Source organism: Vicugna pacos, chromosome 30 (genome assembly GCF_048564905.1).
Source record: "Vicugna pacos chromosome 30, VicPac4, whole genome shotgun sequence".
NCBI classification, from domain to species: domain Eukaryota; kingdom Metazoa; phylum Chordata; class Mammalia; order Artiodactyla; family Camelidae; genus Vicugna; species Vicugna pacos.
In genome coordinates, this window is record NC_133016.1 from 14,347,332 (window position 1) to 14,368,531 (window position 21,200).

Genomic DNA, 21,200 nt, shown 5'->3' on the forward strand with positions numbered 1-21,200 from the left:
GGGAGGGGTCCATCCTCTATTTGGGGCTTGTTGGAACAACTTTTCTGCCCCAGTCTTTGTTAATGGGAGAATTTCTCTTGTTGCTACCATGCAAGTTAAGGATGCTGGAGACAGGAGCCCGGAAGTCGTTCCTGGTTCTAAGGATACTAGATTTACGTGGCACAATGAAGTAGTCATTACCGCATGTGGCAGCTTAAATTTAAATTCTCATCCTCAATTAAAATTACATAAAATTAAAAATTTATATCTGCAGTCTCCCTAGCCACATTTCCAGCACTCTGGTAGCCGCATGTGGCTATTGGGTACCATGTTGGACAGGACAGGTGTAGGACATTTTTATCATCACAGAAGTTTCTACTGGACAGCACTGCTCTGGAGTGAGGGCCACTCATCAGACCGGTGGCCATTCTGAGGTTGTTCTTGAAAATCACTTATAACCCAACATAGGATCATCTTTGTAGTCAACATGAACATCCCCTACATGGTGTTGGAACTATTTAAATGAGAGGTAAGATGAAGAGAAAAACATCTGGGAATATTTTCTGATCCCTACTACAGCCCTCATTCCTAATCGTCCGTGATAAAATGAGAGAGGGTAAACTGAGGCTTATGTGGGTTGGATTCAGAAACTGCAGCCTGGGTCCAGAGTACTTTCCCTTAACCGCTTACAAGCTATGTCATCCTGGGGATGCTAACCTCTCGGTAACTCAGTTTCCTCTTTCAGGATAACAACAGAACTAACCTCATTAGATTATGATGAGAATTAAATAAGATATTGCATAGTGCCTCATTCCTAGTGAGCGTCTGAGATGTGTTAGCTGCTTTTATTTCTAACACAAGCTGCTCGAATTGAGAATTCCATTATGGAAGTCATTCTTTGAATCACAGGTTCAGAAATATGAAACATGAGAATACTGATTAAAAGAAAAACAAACTTCCAGATAAGAGAGTGAGATGAGAGTGGTTTCTAATCCTCAGTGCACATCACAAACTCCCCATTCTTGAGTTTCTCTGATTCATGTCTCTAAAGGCTAGAAGTAGTCTTCAAGTGATGCTTTAAGGAAGAGAATCTTCTGAGCCCTTGCCTAGTTGAGAAAGTCTATAATTGTCCCATATGAATGGCAACTTGGCTGAACATTAAATTCATGAGTCTCAAATCATTCTTTTCAGACCTGGATAAACTTAGCACCATGGTTTCCTGTCATTCAGCATTTGAGAGCGATCTGGCCTAATTTTAGTTCCCCATTGAGGATGTCTTATTTTGAGTTCCCCCAAGATTAAGCTCTGAGGCAACGATTCAAGTGCAAGTAGTTTATCTGGGAAGAAAAGGTAGAGGAGTGGGGAGAGGAGACGGGGAGAGGAAGGCACCCAATAAAGGGTGCATTATCAAGAGTGTGCTATCCAGCCAGATACCACGGTATACACCTGGAGCTTAATCACGCTGATTAATTCTGGATGTCAGTGAAAAACACATTTCCCAAAGTCACTGTCTCAGAAACGTGAGGGAGCCGGGGTGTTCTAATCACAAAACCCTGCCTCTCACTGGTTGAACACAGCTCCTGGGGGAGACTGATCCCCCAGCACACACAGACACTGGAGAGGCAGGCAGAGTGGCCATGGGGTCAAAGAACGACCTGATGCAAAAGAATCCCACGCGTCGGAAGTTGGAAGTCAGGCTGTTGACGCTGAAGCGCTGAGCGTACGAGAGCCTGGGGCAGGGACAGTGCCTACCACAGGGAGCGACCTTTCTTCTGCAGGGGTGCTTGATGGTTGTAATTCTGAGTTTCATCTCTATTCTTTCCTGTCCCTTTCACGTTCTCTTAATCCCACTTTCTCTCAGTCTCTCTCTGTGTCATTTTCTCCACCTCCCTTATCTTTCTCTGATGCTCTGTCACTCTCCTTTTTCTTTCCCCTTTTTTCTTTAATTTTTGCCTGGATTAGCTCTTTTAGCATGAAAACTTAGTCCTGAAAAACTTTAATTTAATCTTTACTTGTTACTTTGTCCCTGGTTGTTTTGTCTTACTCTTCTGAAATAGCTGGATTCCTAAATTTAGTTATGTATTCTACCCTGTGCATCATATTAACTCTCATCATTTTTATCTCTGTCCTTTTCCTTTGCATTAAGAATAAATTTTCTGGCTTGTCCTCCACATTACTGACTTTATTTTTAACAGTGTCAGATCTGTTCTTTACTGTTTCTAAATTAGATTTTATTTTGCCATTGCAAACTTACTTTTTTTTGGCAAATCTTTTTTATAACATTCAACTCAATTTTCATGTCAATCTATTTGGTATTTCTGCTGCTGTTTCATAGATTTTCATAGGCCATGACTTCTCCAATTCTACTAAAACAAAATTGAAGAGTTTTCCAAAAATTTCTTCTTAGTCTTAGAGTAAATCATTTTCATATTTTCCTTTCCCTTTAGTCTCTAGGATAATATCCACTTCTTTTAATTTTTAGTATTTTCAATTGTCTGTATATATAATTTTTTTTTTTTGCTTAACCTTCAGGAAGATCAAATCAACCCAGACTGACCATTTGCTAAACAAACAAACAAACAAAAAAGTGTGAATTTTTTCCTCCGAGTCTATTTGTTGCGCACTGTTGTTTGAAGCCTAAGACAGAGGGCAGGTGGATGTTGACAGCTGTCAGGCAGGGCACGAGGTGGAGCTGGTCTTCATATTGTGAGGCTCTGCTGGGCGACAGAGACCTCCCCACTAGACTCTCAGTGCCTAGTGGGCTCTCCTGTACTCTGAACCCATAAGAAGGGGAAAACCTACACTTGCAAGCATGTGCTGAAACAGTCTATTTGTATCCCCTCCATTGTCCGTATTCCTTTACTTGTAGGGGCTGTGTTTTCACAGTGCAATGTGCATCATGAGTTCCACCTGCTTTCTTATATATCTATTTAAAGTTTTAGTCTCTGTGTGGGTGTAGCAGTACGAGGAATGATGGACATTGACTGAGTCATATACAGAAATTACAAATTTGAGTTTTAGAGCCAGACTGCCTGGGTTCAGATCCCAGTTTGCCATTTATTAGCTATAAGACCCTGATAAAGTCGCTTAGTTTTTCTGTGCCTCAGTTTCCTCAAATTTACAATGGGGTAATAATGAAGTACCTACTCCATTGGATTTTTGTGAGTATTAAATATGTTAACATTTGATGAAATGCTTGGCAGAGCACCTGCCACATAGTAATGACTCAATAAATGTTAGCTCAAATTATTCTCTCACACACATCGCCTGTGCAGTGAGAGCAGTGACCCCCATTTTTTTTTTTTTTTGGTGTGAGTGAGTAGAAGGGAGGGAGAAGGTCCTGGGGGAGGAGGGAAGAATTTTCTGGGCTGATTTTGGCTGGATGAGGCTGCTCTAGTGCATGAGACAAAGTGAGGTAGACCAGTCACGGTTTTTCTACTTGGAGTTCATCCGCCTTGTAGTCCGTAGAAATCCAGAATTAGAAGAATTAGAATTCTGACCACAGGTTATCTGCTGACCTGAGCCTTCAGTTTCGTGGTGAGTTTTCCTTTTATTATGTGCTCATGTATATTTTGGTGGCACATTGGGAGAAACTGCCGTAGACAACCAGATGCCATTTTAAATTGAAATGATGTAGAGAGTTTTGATCTGCTGATCTGGCAAATTGCTCATATTCTGCCTTATTTCACGTAACAAAGGGGTGGCAGTGGGACGGATGGAGTGGCCTAGCTACAGCCCTATCTCTGTGGGGTGGGAGAGAAGGGAGCCCACCCTGAGGCTTCTCAGGCTGGGAGTGCATGATGCTGACAGCCGGGCCACACGGGGAGTGGGATGCAGATGTTAATACAGGTTCAGATGGGCACTGGGGCTATGCCGTGATTCCGTTTAGGAAAAGGGGAAGCTATTCTTTGGCTGATTTTTAAAGTATTTACGAGAATGTCCAGCATACAGGAAGTGCTATAAGGGTTTTTGAATCAAGCAACTCTCTGAGGTAGGTACTATTATTATACCCATTTTATGGATGAAGAAATCAAGGTTATATAGTTTCCCTAAGGTCACACATCTGGTAGAAGGTAGAGTCTGGGTCTAACCCCAGGCAGTTTTGTGCTAGATTTCCCATTCTTGACCGCCTGACCATTGCCATACTTGAAAATCATTCGGGATTCTGCCATGGGCCTCATGGAGACCACATCACTCATCCCCAAGTGGAAAGCAAGTTAGCAGAGTTGCTTTTGTTCCTATCAAACAAGATTTACTGAAGAACGTTCTCAAGTCTTAATGCTACGATTGACAGTGTCATCTTCTAAACCAGAAACACCAATTCTCCATTTCTCCGCAGGCATAATTGGTGTTGCCTGGGGCAGAATAAAAGGTAGATATGCCATGAGCGTGTTTGTCAAGGTCCATGAGGCACACACACACACACACACACACACACACACACACACACACACTCCTTAATACATCTGTGGCTGCCTGCCTTCTTTAGGTACACGAATATTTTAAGTACCTTGAATCAATTGTTTTTACTTGGTAGAGATGTTCTGTGTGGAATTGAAGCCTTCGCTGCTCTCTCTCGTCCACTTGCGAAGCGTAGCTTCATCCCCATTCAATGCTTATGTAGGTAGGATGTCAGCACAGGTCAGAGAGGCGCGTCTACGGAGACGGCGGCTCCCTGCAGCCCCATGAGTAGTCGCCTGGCCACGGAGTGAGCGGCAGAAGCATTCGCTCAGCACAGCGACGCTGACTGCTGTGCGGGCAGGACCAGGCCGCTGGGAGAGAGCGAGCCGACCCGCGACAGCGGGCTGCGGGCGGCCAGACGCAGCGCTCTTGCAAGCGGCGTTTCCTCTCTCCCTCGCTCCTTCCCTAATAGGAGAGGAATCCACGCTGTGATAGGTGAGATAGCACACAGGCAGATTGTCCACCAGATGGTACAATCTTCTATTTAAGAAATATTTGAAAGGGCAACAAAATACAGCACAAACCATCCGACAGTCCACATGGCTAATGCGAAATTAGCCAAAATGATGGCGGCGGCAGTAGTGGGGGTGCTGGGAGGTGAGAGGCAGGCAGGGCTAAGGGGAGGCAAGCACGATGGTGACTAGCGGGGCAGGAGTGTGTGGAGTTTGAGACGCTTCTCCATCATTGCTTCGATGTGCTTCTGTGAACCCCGATTGGTTTGAGCCCAGGTTTGAGAATTGCCGAGGCCGAGGGTGACGGGCACCACCGTGGTTGTCCAGCCTGGCCTGCGTCTCATGAGCCGGGGAGACCTCTTGTGTCCTCCCTTGCGTGCAGTGGAACGTTGGTTGTCATTTCTAGTCTGTGGCTCATTTATCATTTCGAGATCTCTGTCAAGTGGCTGCTGGCTAATGATGTTCCATACGCATTCTTTGCACAAAACTCTACACATGGCCATGAATGGTATCATGGCTATTGGTCGCTGAGCTTTGATTTTGTTCCAAGTGCTGAGCTAAACCCCCTGCCTAATAGTAGTTCACATGCACTGAGTGGTCGCTGTGTATCAGGCCCTGGTTGTAGTGATTTACATATATTATCTCATTTAATCCCTGCAATAACTAATGAGCTAAGTACTATTATTATCATTTTAATTTTACACAAGAAGAAAGGGGAGCCTGGAGATCTTAAATAATTTCCCCAAGGCTACATTTTTTTTTAAGTGGGGGAGATAATTAGGGCTATTTATTTACTTATTTATTTAATGGAGTTACTGGGGATTGAACCCAGGACATCGAGCATGCTAAGCACCACACACTCGACCACTGAGCTAAACCCCCCGCCCCATGTGGTTTTTAAGAGGAGACATTTGTTGCCTCCAGAGTCAATGATGTTTAAATTCTGTGCTCTACTGCTTCTGAATTGTACATTTTCTTTTTTCATCCTCATGACCACCCTCAGAAGAGACTGTCATCATTCCTAAAACAGAGAGCCTTAAAGGGATTCTGTGGGGTCACATGTCTCAGAGTCAAGTCTGTCTATTTATTTTCATAGTTTTACTGAGAAATAATTGACATGAATCACTGTGTAAGTTTAAAGTATCAACATGATGGTTTGATTGGCGTATATTGTGAAATGACTGCCGTAATAGGTTTAGTTAGCATCCGTCATATCATACAGATATAATAAAAAGAAAAAATTTCTCACTGTGACGAGAACTCTTAGGATCTACTCTCTTAACAACTTTCCTGCACAACAGAAAGCCGTGTTAACTATAGTCATCATGCTGTGCAACCCTAGTATGTTTTATCTTGTGATTGAAAGTTGGTACCATTTGACCACTTTGCTCCCATTCTTTCTCCTCCTTGTCTCTTGCCTCTAGTAATCTGATCTCTTTTTTATTATGAGTTTTTTTTCTTTTTAGCTTTTTTAGATTCCATATATAAGTGCACTCATACAGTGTTCATCTTTCTCAGTCAAACCTGTCTATTCCACAGCTGGGGACTGGCCCCCTTTCCTTTCTGCCAGCTTTTCCAGATCCCTCTCTTTCTCTGCTCCAGCTTCCTCAGCATCCATGCTTGGAACTCCTGCCACATATTGACATTCTATTTTGTTACTTTTCAAGTCTTACTTCTTCCTGTTTCAGAGTATCCTCCTTTCTCATTCCTTTCTTCTCCATCACCATTGCTACAAGAGAGTCCAGAAGGTTTCTTGGCCCTTACAATGTTATTAAGAGATTTTCCATTGGTTACTGCGTGCCTTCCCTCAAATCCACATTGTTCTACATTGTGACCTGACCTCTAGGCATAAGCCTCAGAGACACACACTGACATACTATATTCAAGAGGTAGGTGATGGGGACATAGCTCAGGGGTACAGTGCATGTTTAGCATGCATGAAGTCCTGGGTTCAATCTCCAGTACCTCTATTAAAAAAAAAAAAAGAAGTAGGTGAATGACAGGATGGCTTTCTCTATTCACTAGTCCCTAAAACTACAAACGAAGAGCTATCTGTGTGTCTATGTGTGTACATACATTCGCTGTGGCAAAAAAATGTAAAACTTCGGGGGTATTTTCGATTAAAATATGTAAATATATTTCTATGTCAATACATTTATAAGGATGAAATTATGAGTAGAGAGTTTTGTGATGGGCCCCAGGTAGAGCGCTGCTGTCTTGTAGGGGCAGCCATCTTTCTGATGAACCCGTCCTTTGGACCATCATAGAGGGAACGCTGGGAGTTTGGATGTTTAATTCTTGGGATGCAAGAAGGCTTCATTGTTCATCGAAGCTGCCTTCCTGGGAATCACAACAGACAATGGAACAGAAATGGGGTTGACTAACCCACTGACCTTGCATCACAAGAGCAGAAAGAAATGAAAACAGAGCAGACCTCTGTGTTTTCCATCCCCCGAGGGCTCTGCCTGTCCCCAGGCCTGGGCGGCTTTCTGTGCTGCTCTCTGGAGGGTTCCAGGATCAAGCGTCTCTGTGTTAATTAACCCAGCATGTGGCACATGAAGGCCTGACAGCAGATAGCTAATGTTTTGTATGCGCACACAGTGTAAGGATTAGCTGAGTTCCAAAGGCCAACGTAGCGTGGCCACCATACAGTTGACGTTTGGTGATCTGAGGCCAGCCTCAAGGGGCTGGGCAGTCTTCCTTCTGCCCCACCGTGCATGTGGGCCTCCGGTCTTCACTTTCAGCTCTTTGACAATCAGGCAAAGAAAACCAATATTATTGGTATTTTAATTCAACACAAATAAAGTCGAGCAGACAGGAAGACACATTTTGTAATTGTCAGTAAAAGCCAACACCCCCGCCTGCCCCCCAGTGCACTGGGTTACCTCTTCCCAAGCTTGTTTCTCTCACTATGAGAATTTTATACACTATATTAAAATCATATAACATATGTAAAATAAGCTTACAGTGCAGTTTCCCATATAAGGTGGCCCCAAAGCCAGATTCCTTAGGATAAGTGTGTGGTAAGAAATCAGTGTGATATGGAAATCCTTTGGCCTGATTTCTGGCATTTTTGAGCATTGAGTGATGCGAAGTTTGCAAAATGGCAGCCCGCAGGCCACATCTGGCCTCTTGACATGCTCAGATTGTCTTCATGCAGTGTTCTTCAAAAATTGTCATTGAAAATATGAAGTTTTTTTTTTAAATTTGAAATTCTGGGTTTTCTTGCTCTAGGTTTGTGTTCCCTCAGGGCAATGAATGACTGGAACACAGCGCAACTGCCCCTCCAGGGAATGGGGCACACATAACACGATGCCAGTTTCAGCCCACGTGTGTAATGTTTCACGTGCCAATTCCTGAACCCCAAATTTTGCTTTCTTGTTGTTCTGCCAGCCCGGTTTGCTAAACCTCCCACTTGCTCTTTGATAGTTTCTTGTCGATTTTGCTCAGGGTAGGCTGTGAAATTGGACAAACTAGGTAGAGCTGGGCAGGGCTCATCTTAGACCTAGTTTTGGTTTAGCCAGAACCAAGCGGACTTTTCGTTCCTACTGACCAAATGCCCAGAAATCACCTGGCGAGCGCCTTTTTAAAAATCAAAACAAACAAGCAGATATAAGATATGTGGAAAGGCTGACAAATTTAGCCATTTGGCATGGCATTTAAAAATGGATATAGCAACATTTTTAATGTACTCTTTCAAATGTCATGACAGCTGTCCAAATTTTGTAATTTTAAAATATATTTTATGTTATCACATACATTTGCTATACACTCTATCAAATATATGACTAATATGTGAAAACAAATATGTTTGCCACCCGGCTGACTCATGCTCCTTGTTGGAGACTCTTTGAAGGATCAACAGAAAGCCCCTTGTGGCTGGAAAAAGAGGCCCCTAAACTAGCAGTTTTCTTTTTTCTCCAGCGGATTTGCTCAGGGATTAGCTTTTGTCTCCCCTTGGGTTGGAAGGCACACATCACACATGTACCACAGAATCGTCAAGACCAAATATAGATGTGCTTTATCTTAAAGACCTGGGGATTGCTTCTTTAAATCATTCATTCCTACATGTACACGTTCACTAATCTATTCATTTACTCACTGAGTATTTATAGAACACCTAGTATGAGACACCGATGATTATGTTAGATGTTGATAGGGCTTAAATATATGAACAAAAATTCCTGTTTTTTAAGAAGTGCTTTTAGTTCACTCGGGCTGCCATAACAAAGAACCACAGATCGATGGCTTGAACAACAGAAATGAATTGTCTCACAGTGCCGGAGGCCAAAAGTCTGATCTTAAGGTGTCAGCAGGGTTGGTTCCAACCCTGAAGACTGTGTGGGAACGAACTGTTCCTGGCCGCCCTCCTTGGCCTGGAGATGGCCATCTCCTCCCTGTGTCTTCATACTGTCTTCCCTCTGTGTGAGTCCGTGTCCAGGTCTCCTCTTCTCATAAGGACACAGGCATATTGGATTAGGGCCCGGCCTAATGACCTCGTTTTACCCTAATCACCCTTCTAAAGCCCTGTCTCCAAATACACTCATACTCTGAGGTCCTGGGGGTTAGGACTTCAATGTGAATTTCTCGGTGGGGGGACACAGTTCAGCCCATGCCAGGAGATTATAAGGTAACTGTTTCTCTATGATAAGTTTGAATCCTATTCTGCTCATTGGTCCTGCTGCTGCTTCTCGCAAGGGAATCTTTCTTTCAGTGTTGCTGATGCCCCCCACCCCCCCTGCCGTTTATTCCTAAGCTGTGCTGGCCTAGATCATTTCAGAAGCGAGCAAAGTGATGAGAAACAGAGCTTGACTCTTTAGACACAAAATTTCAGACACTGGACATGGATTGGAGATGCAGATGAAAGGGTCCCGATTTCAAATGCACCTGTGTGAGCTGTGGAGGGCCAGCTAGTGGTCAGGAGTGGGAATAAACGTTCTCTGTGGTATTTCTACTAGGGCGACATGCAAGAAATGTGGGTGACTAGAGAAGGGAGAGCCAGTCTGGTTAAGCCAGAGAGGAAACTTCTGGAAAGTTGCACATACAAGTAACATGGGGCTGGAACATGACGCAGGTAAATCTTCCTGTGTGGGGACAAAGAGAGGAAGAGCCGGTGAGGAGAGAGAGACGTGGGACGACAGTGGAGTTGTGGGGACTGTGCCACGAGGCGCGGGTGGGAGACACACCCTTAAACAGACTAGGCTGACACCCTTGGACCAGGTTGCGCTGGAGCCCAGGAAGGAGACGGGGCGGGGGTCAAGCTCTGGGGCAGAACTGTGGAGGGGGGGAGCATCATCTCCATTCTACCCTTTCCCCAAACCTCTTCCCCTCTTGGCCTTTTCACTCCAGCATCTTCCCTGCTTCACTTTTCTGGTGTCTCAGCCGATGCAGGGTAAATGGGAGCAGAGAAAAATCTTCATCCCTCCCGAGAGCGTATGAATTTTATTATGAAACTCCCATAGGTTGAAATGCTTCCAGATGCGAAGTAATACATCACGGGCACTGGAGTTCGTGTTAGTCCACGGTTCCTTCCTGGCACAAGCACAGGTCACACCACTGATCAAACCACTCCAAGTTCATTCAGGTGGGAGGCTGGTTCTGGACCCTTCTCTCCAGCAGCATTTCTCAAACTTTAATATGTGTGCTCATCACTGGGATCTTGTGAAAATGTGGATACCCATTCAGAGGGTCTGGGGTGCATCCAGGCTGGTCCATGGACCACATTGCAAGCAGCAAGAGCCTAGAGGAGTTGAGGTACCCAAGGAATCTCATTCGACAGAGCCTCATTTGGGAGCTCCAGGCTCTGTGGGATTCCCAGGTTGAGAAGTAAAGCTGCTCCTCTGGGCTACTGCCATCACCTTAACTTTCGCTAGCTCCTGTATTCATTAGCAAGGGTTAGAGAGAAGAGACAAATAACAATAGCATTCTTAATTGGATCCCTGAAAAAGATACTGCATTTCCACTGATTAAGGCAATTAAAGGTGCAGACGCTGCTGCTCCAAAGCTGACATCTTCAGGTGTCTCATAACAAAAATTAATACCACTGCTAGCTGTGCCACCTAGTCATGCTGTAAAGTAAATTAATTACTGCAACCAAACTAATAATAACAGTGCAGGCAGAGTTGTAGCAATCTTGTGGCTTACCACTGGAGACTGAGCAGGGACTTTTGCCTCTCTGCTACCCATGAGCGCAACCCAGCACTTGCTGACTGTAACATTTCTATTGTATGGTTTATGCTAAATATGCATATCTTAATTGCATTAGTCAAAATAATTAGCTAATATATTTTTGCATAATGACGAGGTAAGCAAATATCACCATAGCTCAGTGGTTCTTGCATGAGTAAATTTGGAAAATTAATAGACTCCCAATTTCCTAATTATCTATCTTTTATTCCATGCTCAAACAAAGAAATGCTACTGCACACTCCTGGGCATCGTGCAATTTAGTTTGCACCTTGAAAAATTTAAAGCACCTGTGTTTGTTTTCTCCCCCTTTTGCAGGAGAGGGATATAAAGCAAAATATCTCTCTCTCCTTCTATCAGTCTCAAATTGAAATGTAAAGGAAGTGTGGATCAATACATTTTAATTTCTATACGCAAGCAGGACCTTGAATTATAAGGCACTTTCAATGCATCAGAAAGTTACTCTAAAGTTGAAACACTGATCAAAATTCTTTCCAAAGTGACAGTGTACAGCAGGTGCCTGAGTTCTGGATGCATGTGGCACCTCTTCCTACTGCCCTGTCTGCTGATGGCTTCCTAGGGTAGCTGAGCTCTCTCCCATTTCGTCACATTTACATGGCAATGGTGTCTTTCTTGCTACTGAATGTAACAGTCTCCACTTACGACAGTGTGGTTACTGAAAAGCAAAGCTTGCTGTTTTGATTAAAATGCTGGGTGGACCGCAGCTAGATTTCTTTGGGTACCATCCAATCTCCTTAGGCTTACGATGATGAAGAGGGCTAGCCCGAGGCAGCCCACAGAGCATCCTGATGTCTCCGAACCTGGCTATTCCTGTCGAAGGTATCAGTTCTTCCTCACTCTTCACGAGGAATCATATCCTTAGCGTGTGAAGCTGATGCAGAAAGAGAACAGAAACCCAGCCAAGAGGACAGCTGAGCGAATGTCCTCTAACGAGCTTAAAAGCACCCTTGCCTTGTGTCTTCTGAAGGCAGGTCGCAGGCCACCACGTAACGATGGAGTGCACTGGGGCCGGAAGCCCACCGCATCTGGATGAAGCCCTTACGCCAAGCCCTAAGCCACCAAGTCTGACAATAGCCAAGTCATTTATGGACGAAAGCAGCTGGATGAGGGTGTCCTTTCAGTTTCTGATGGGTCTTTAGGTTTCTGGAGGCTTATGGGAAAACAGTCTGCAACCCGAGAAGGCAGGAGACCTTCACTGATGTCACTTTGCCTCTAAACAAGCTCTGATTGGATCAACCCCCCCCCCGGCAGGTGCAGTGCTTGTCAGGATTCCAGTCCTGAGACCACTCTGGCTGCCTGGCAGCCGACCTTGTGCAGGTATCTGGAGCAGGTAGCAGCTGTAGGCGGTAGCATCCCCAGGTAGTGTGTTCACTTCCACGCTCACATGCAAATCTCTAGGAACTGTAAAGGGAATGAATGTAAAATGTGTTTTAATGTGTACATGTGAGTGCGACAGGCTTTAATTAAGATGAGGAAAGAGATGAAGAGCTGCTCAGTGGTGTGTGAGGGGCTGTGAAGACAGAACATCCAATTTCATAGAAGGATAGTTGGTACGAGAGGAATAAACTGGAAAGCGCAACTTGAAGTGTGCACCTTGGCCAGTTAGCAAGGGAAAGCTGCTCATGGCTGACTGTGCACCAAATTACCGGAAGGGCAGTTAAACACAGGAGACAAGGGAAAGAGCAAAGAATGAAGGCTTAGAAGAAAAACTAATGAGGGGAGAGAAGCAAAGGTCTTAGATGGACATTCTGAGAAAAATCCCCAAATTCTATCCCTTGAGATGAAAATGTAGTGAGAGGAAAGTAATTAGAAGTGAGACCAAAGGATGGAGAAAATAACCAAAGCTGAAATGAGCCAGGGCATGGATGAAAACAAATGGGGAAGAGAGGATGGAGGACCCGAGGAGTGAAGGCAGTGGCTGCCCAGTCCCCACGCCACATGACTCAGCTTCCTGCTGTCTCTGATTCCGGGGGAGAGGCCATGCCTGTATCTGAGTCATGTAAAGCCTTTCATCCGGGCTAGAAGTCGAAGGCAAAAGGAATAGGACATATTTCCCACCCTTTCCTTAACTCCCCAGAGTCTTCAGGGAAAAGAACTTATTGCATAATATTCAGGCATCCTCCCTGAATCCCCATGGGAATAGGAAAGCATCCAGGGGGAGGGTATAGCTCCGTGGTGGAGCGTGTGCTTAGCATACACGAGGTCCTGGGCTCAATCCTCAGCACTTCCATTAAAAAAAAAAAAATTGAAAAAGAAGGCATCCCATGTGTGATGGCAGTGGCCAAGATTGGGAGGGTGTGTGGCAGGAGATCAGGCTGGAGAAGGAACAGAAGCTAGGTCACACGTGACATTTCTGGCATGATCTGAGGAGTCCGAACTGAATCCTGAGGCTAGCCGACAGCCAGTAAAGCCTACGGTCAGCCAATCAATTGGAATAAGCCACCAGAATTTGAAGATTTCCCAGGAGAGGAGCTAACCTTTACACGGAGGTGCAAGAATGTAGAAGACGTATTCTTGAGTTATGTGAGTAACTGAATGATTTTTTTTTAAAAATCCAAATAATAAATTAATAATAGAGAAAGCATGTCTCAGGAGAAGTAGAACATGACTGCCATGCAGATCCCTGCTCCTCAAAGCACGGTCCGCAGACCAGCAGCATTGGCGTCACCTGGGAACTTGTTAGAATGCAGAAGCTCAGGTCCCCCCTCATACTGACTTGAATCGGAATTCAAAAAATAACAAAATCTCCAGGTGATCTCCCCAAAGCACCAGTGGCCAAGAAGACTTGCAAAAACACTAAGTGCAAAACTGTCAGTGAAGAGCAAAGATTTTATGGGAAGAGTAACACTGTTCAGCAGGGACTGACTTTATTACCTACAATGAATCTAGTCCTTTGGGCCATTTCTAAAGGCACAGGACAGGTCTCCTACAAAAGTGTGGAGTAGATCAAATGTAACAGCTGGCAGATCCCCCAGGCAATCACCCTGTGAGAACTTAGACTCTTCGGGAAAGGGGAGACGAATCTTGAATTCCCCAAGAAAATGGACTTGTATTAAAATTTAGATAGGCTTGTTTTTCGCACACTGGGTTGGAGAACTAGATCCTACTTGTTGCATTAGTTGAACTGAGTAAGCTTCGGGAAAGGCAGAGTGGTAGGAAAGGAGGGAGATGGAAATGGAATTCCTTAGGTCCAGCTTCCTTGATGCACACTCTATTCAAGTGACTTGGCAAAAACCCAAGTTATCTAGAATCTTCCCAGATTAACTAGATCTAGAACCTTAACTAAATTTGTCAGTGTCTACCAAACCATCATACGGTCCAAACCTCCCAGCAGAGCTTTCCTGGCCTTGCGTAGACTAACTGCTGCCGATCTTTCTACTCTGGTCCATCTCGACCCCCACCCATGCTCCATCCACCACGGTTGCGCCATATTGAAATGGTGGGTTCTCTGCTCACCTTTTTCTTCTCCACCCAGTGACCTTACTCACACTGTTCCCTCTACTTGTAACAGTCCTTGTCATCTCATTTGGAATATCCTTTGGTAAACTTCCTACTTAGCTTCTGAACTTCAGCTTACCCTTTCCACCTCCTTTACAGCAGAAGTAGGCACAGTGCTCTCTGCCATCCTAGGGTGCCTCATACGGAACTCCATCCTGGCCCTTGTTACCTTGCTGGAATTCATAGTCATCATGTGTGCTGCCTGCTAGACTCTAAGTTCCTTGACGCAGTTAACATATCTTATTCACGTATTTGCAACCCCTGTCATTATGCCTCGGACATAATAGATGCTTAATAAATACGAATTTAATGAAAACACATGAATAAGAGAGCATATGAATAAATGAATAACGACTGAATGAAATCAGATTGTAGAGGCCTGGCGAGCCAGGCTTGGGTAATTGGAATGCGTTGTGCAGCTGTTGGAAGGACAATGAAGGAGCGGGGTGTGGGTGAGAGGCACTGATTCAACTCACATGTTAAAAAGCAAAATTAGAAAAACCAGAAAAAAGAAAGAGAAAACACGTGCACAGAGAGGGAAAAAAGAAATTCAGTGAGAAAAGCACCCGCAATGAAAATCCGCAAACTCATTTTGCAAGAAAAATGTCTCATCTCTGCATCTGGAGGTTTGGGCAGTTCGAGGCGACAGGAATGTGACAGGCTGTCTCCTTTGTCCCCTCCTTGTCAGGCTCTCCAATAACCTCAGCCAGTGGCAAAGATCACTCAGGGAAGGTGGCCTTATGTTCAAGATCACCTGGGCTAGGGTGTCCTGCTGATTTATGAGTGTGATCTCAGATTGCTATGTTATTTCCAAGATCATGCTTACTTAGGTTACCAGAGGTGAAGTGCAGCCATGCTTGGACTAACCACAGGTGTGCATGGACTCCTGTGCCAGGATCTGTGGGACACCCGCTTACAGGACGGGCCTTTTCTTCTGTGAGCACGTGGACAGAGCCTCTGAGTTGCTTCTGCTTCTGTTGTTCATCGGAGCTGCAGAGATCTTGGGACCATGAATGCACACATTTAGCAGACTGGCAACTGCCTTGGTTCTACATTGAGCTAGCCTTCAAACTATTTATTACGAGCCAGCTATTAGAACAAGGAATAAAGTCAGGGTCTTTCATTATCGATTCCAAATTTTGGGAAACATGCTGTCAATTTGGCAAAAGGCATCTGTCTGGGGGAAGTTTGGAGAGCTCTCAACGTGACACTCCTAATGCAGGTCCTCGGTTCCCGCGGCAGCTACAACTGGATGTGGGATTCTTAATTCAGGTCTCAGTTTTTTCCCGAATGTTCTTCTGGGCTGTTAAACAGCTGCTGTGTTTAACCACAGATGTGGGTACATTTTATGGATGTGATTCCTGTGTGTATATGTGTGTGTGTGCCAATAAACAAACATGTATATATTTAAAACCAATATTGACATAGTGTTAAGACTGAAACCTTTGCAGTCAAATCAGGAAATTCCAAAGTTGCCTATAACAGCATCTTTTTAGTCCCTTGTGTATCCTGTATATTACACCACATCCATTTAAGCCCCAAAACACATGCAGATCGACTGCTCCAGGCCTAAGCTAACTAAAGTCAAGTCATTTTATGAATTATTTGATTTTTGAGGCGTTTTCATTTTACCTCTTGGCTTCACGTTAACAAATCAAACTTTGATGTAGAAAGGTAGAAAAGAAACAAAGGAATCAGAAAAGAGGTTTTCATTTATGAGTCAAAAAAGAGACATGTTGAGTTTTATTCTCCGGTTAATAATCTTCATCCAAATGGAAGTAAAACAGCAGAGGAAAAATTCCTTGTCTTAGGCTCAACGCTCATTGTTTCAACCTTCTACACTCAAAAATAGGAAACCATTTTTCTTCAGAATTGGCTTCCCTTCCCTTCCTTAATGAGGACTACAATCTTGCCAAATTTGAAGTTCACAGCTTCAGTCAATTTTGAATTGCAGAAGCACAGATAAAACATTTTGATATTTTTCTTATAATGGAAAATTTGCCATTTTCCCCTGTCTAGGTTTCTGGTGCTATTCTGAGATCTAACACATCTAAGTTTAGATCTGAGTGACTTCTCTGGTGTCTAAAGGGCTGGGGAAGGAACAAGAGTGGCTTTTGTTGTGTTACTGTGTGTGGTCTTCTGGTCTCCATTCAGTTCCCTTTGGTGGCCATTATCTGGTTGAAGTGATTTATCAACAGGTGTTGATGGGCTGGGAGACAGGATCTGGGAGTTAGAGATCTGACTCTTGGTGCCCGCCACGTTCTCACTTTTTAATCATACTGTTTATTATGTTTCTGCCTTCTTTTACGCCTGCTTCCAAAATCTTCTGAGAGTTGCCAGATAATAAGAGACAAATTGTGCAAATTAAATGTCAGGGAGTGGGACATTAGTAAGTGAGCTTTTTGCCATCAATGGTACAGCCGATTCCCCTCTCTCTAAGCCAAATACTTCTCCAAATTGGAATAGGCTTGATGAATTTCTTTTTTTTTTTAAGTTAAAGTATGACAGCTGCTTATTTTCATTTTTGTTCATCTGGTGAAACCAGAAGGGGCCCAAAGAAGTCATTAATGTCCACTGTGTGAGGGCTCCAGGAAATGCGTTGAGGGTAGGATGCATGAACAGTATTGTTCACCATATGTAGACTAGAAACATCCTTATGTTCAGGGTCCCTGGGTAAGAGAGGGAGTGTGTTATAATTAACTGTATAGTACATATGGTGGACTAGAAAGTTTACTCCTTGGAGACTAGTTTAGTTATAAAATCAAACAAACAATGAAAACAGAGTCAATTAACAATGGCTCTATCAAACGTTGTCATGGAGTGCCTGCCATTCGTGTAGAAGCCACCATAGTCAGGAGGCGTGAGCATGTCCTGACCCTGGGTTCCCACTTTTCTGGACAAGGTGGAACAGGCTGTATTGGATGAGTTTAGCCAGTTCACAAGAGGGTGGCATTGACCGAGAGAGAGAGAGAGAGAGAGAAGGAGGGAGATGGACTTTATCTGCCACTAAAACGCCCTCACTGTATCCTCACCAAGGACCACTAGAAAGTCTATGAGTGAGTTTTTTCTTTAGAGCCCATGTTCCAATGGCTCATCTGTCAATAGTGCGCTCTGTCCAACTGAAGGATCACCAAGATCTGGGTTAGCACTCCATGATCTGCTTCCCGTAGCTCCATTTCTGGGGACCCGGCAGTAATGGGTCTTGCCGACTGAATCTCTGATGGAAAAAGTTTGGTCTGACTGGTAGCTTGTGTTATACAGGACAGTGACTATTTTAAACCTGATGAATCCGACCTTCTTCAAATCTAGACCAGCCTCTCCGCTTCTACAATGTTCCCCCTGCCAGGCCCGAAGGCAGACAGGGCCAGACCCCGCAACTGCTGCAGAAAATTCAGTTTGTAGAGCGGTTTAGCAAGACAGCAGTCTTTGATCAGACTCTTTCATTTCTGATGCCTTCCAGACATTTCTTGAGAAAATGTTAACCTTGGGGGCCTCGTATGATGTTAATAGGCGTATTTGCAAAACGCAGACTTGCCTTTTACGCTGATGGTGCTACAACTCACAGTTACATCTGATCACATCGGTAGTGTGCTCAGACACCTTCAGCGGCTCTCTTTTTCTTCTAGAAATTTCAAAATGGCCTTTGGGCCCAAAGTATTAAAGCTGCGACCTAAAAGGTGTGAAACAAAAGTCCCTTGGAGCCCTAGAGAACATTGTCTAGGTCCCCGAGCCCGAGGGCTGCTTTGTAGGGTGGACCAGCTTCCAGCAAAACCCTTGGAGCATTTAAATACTTTAAACTGGTATGAAAATGTGCCCACTTAAAATAAAATTCTCTTGTACAGTGAACATCTACAGAGATTTGTGCCTCTAACGGAGATCGGCAGCTAAGCTCACACACTCTGAGATTTCTGTATCCTGATCAGTGCATGAGGAAGTGGAGGAACTCAGCAGGAAGGGCATAGAATCCTGAGGCTCACCCAAAGCTAGCCCTTCCAGAAGGAGCCAGCAGCAGCTCTGCCTGCAAAAGGCTTTGCTCTGGGCCAACACTAATGCCTGAAACACGTTCCCTTGGAGACCTCTTAGATGTTCATTATTCGTTACTTCATTATTGCATTGAACAAATGCCTTTTTTTAGAAGGGAAACACATTAGCCCATTAAACGCATTCTTGTGGATTAGATTCAGTCTCGACCAACTAGGCTGTCTCTTGGAAGAGAAAGAACAGGACCCTGAAGAACTGAAATTCCAACCATAAACAGCCATTGTCGAGAGGGAGAGAAGGCAGGGACCAGAGGAAATGTTAAGCCTGCAGGGGGTTATCGGGAGGTCTGCAGCCGGAAGGTGGTCTGGGCAGCCATGGCTACCGTGTGTTTGTGTGTGTCTGCGTGTAAGACCAGGGAACCCCAGGGCCATTGAACAAGGTGCCACTAGTAAGTTTCGCCCCTTGGATTTTGCCCAGACCCAGTGGCCAACACCATGCTTCTCTGAGAAAGGAGCTGGGAGAGGCAAGATACACAACTGCGCCTCAATTTCCCCAGCTGCCCAGCTTGCTGTTGAGTAGAAATCAGACTGATACAAATTCTCAGGATAGGCTGTAAGCATTATCTGGTTAAGCTCACATTCTTTGCGATCTTTGTCAAAAGATTTCTACAAATATCAGATATTTCTCTGTATTTGTGGAACACACATTCGCTCAGTTACTGCAGGATCGGGACTCATAATGTCCTTTGGATCCTCTTCTTGCTTTTAAAACAGAAAAGAAAAATCTGAGTTTCTGGGCCACATTTGTCCAGTTCCCCCTTCCTCCTTTCCTCATCCCCGTTGCTGTGGTATTGTCCCTCCTAAGAAGGATGTATAAAGTATGAAGGTTTTTCCAGGTGAAGAAAATCCAGGGGAAAAATTGGACAGGAAGGCTAATGACCAGCGTGGATTTAACCCGTATTTGAAGTCGCACTTTCAGTTACTGGAGAGGGTGATACTTCTGGAGTGTATGAACCAGCTGGTATTAGCAAAAGTGTGAAGATCTGCTGATGAAGGAGGGGGCAGGGAAGGTTTGTGGGTGTGTTTTGAAGTCTGTTGGATGCAACTGGTTTAATTTCCTTTGTTCATCTGCTTCAGAGTTTGCAGTGATTTGAGAGGATCGTTTCCTCCCCCCTCCAACACATTCAGTGAAGTGCGCTGAGACTGTCACTCATTAGACTGTCAGCGGTATCACACGTTGTACAATCCATTGACATCAGGAAGTCCTCTCTTCGAGGACAATGCAAGATACAGAGTCTGGTTCCGTCTAGAGCTCATGCTTGAGAGAGAGAGAGGTAGAGACAAGGACATGAGAGAGAGAGAGAGAGAGAGAGAGAGAGAGAGAGGGAATCAATGAGAAAGAGAGGCCGAGAGAGAGATAGAGGTACCAAGAGAGGACAAAGATGTACCAAGAGACATGGAAAGCCAGAGACAGACAGATGAACAGAGAAAGACAAAGACAGAGAGACTGAACAAGATGCACAGAGGATTGCAGAAAATGAGAATGTGGGCAGGAAAGCAGGAAAGAAGAGGGGAAGGTTAGAAAGGAAGAGAGTCGGGAGTGAGGGGACAGGAGGAGAGGGGGGAAAGAAGAGACGGAAGAGGGGAGGGAGGGAAGGAAGGGAGGGAGAGAGTTTTCCATGAAGACCCAGCCTTATTTATTTCAGCCCCCATGATATTTTGATGGTAGGGACCACTCACATGTGCATAAGATTTTACTAGTGAACAAACCCAGGGGGAAGTGAGGGGGATGGGACTGCAGAGTGACTCACAACCCCTCAGAGCAATTACAGGCACTGAAGCAAGAAGGGGAACGGAAAAAGTCATAAAAATACTTCACAAAACCCTCTGAAAAAGCTTATGCATGAGTCTCTCGTGTTTTGTTCTTTTTCTTTTTGCTCAAGGGTTATCTGGGGAGTGAATTTCAAGTATTAAATCCAGATTTCCCAAAGCTTTCTGAGTGGAGATGATTCCTTTTAGGAGAATTGCAAGGTCTCCTTTTAAGAACTTGTCTGTGTTCATCCAGCCCTTGTTTTGACACATCAAACTGCCCAAGTTGGGAGGTAAGTTCTAGCCAAGGCAGTTTTGGTCACAGGGGCGAGAAACCCACTCAAGTTAAAAGGGAACCAGGTAATGAGAATGGTAGTAGTCCTAATCATCTGACTAGTATTAGACAGAAGGATCGGGAACAAGGTTAAGCCCTTTAAGTGTATTGTTTCATTGTATCCTCCCAGCAGCCCTATGAAGTAAATGTATTTGACAGATAAGGAGCAGAGATTCAGAGAACTAAAGTGATTTGTCCAAGGTTTTCTAGGATTTGAAGCCAGGCAACAAGATTGCACTTCATTGATACAGATGATGACAGCTGAACAGATCGATCGATCTATCTACTTACCTTCTCATTGAGAAGAAACTGATCATTTTCTCCCCAAGGCAGTTGGAGTTCTAAAGAATCGATTCCGTAGCTGTCAACTTCACCTTAACATTCCCAGGGCTTTGAATGGGGCTGTGGATGTTAAAGAGATATCACCATATACCACCCGATGTCATACAGAAAAACTCAAATATCTTGGAAGCTCACTCT

General features: G+C 44.4%; 1 long non-coding RNA gene across 2 annotated transcripts in view; it reads left to right on the forward strand.

Moving 5' to 3' along the window:
* LOC140690469 (uncharacterized) overlaps positions 1–21,200 on the forward strand; it is a 74,822-nt gene that overhangs the window by 5,728 nt on the left and 47,894 nt on the right. The gene's annotated exons all lie outside the window — the stretch shown is intronic.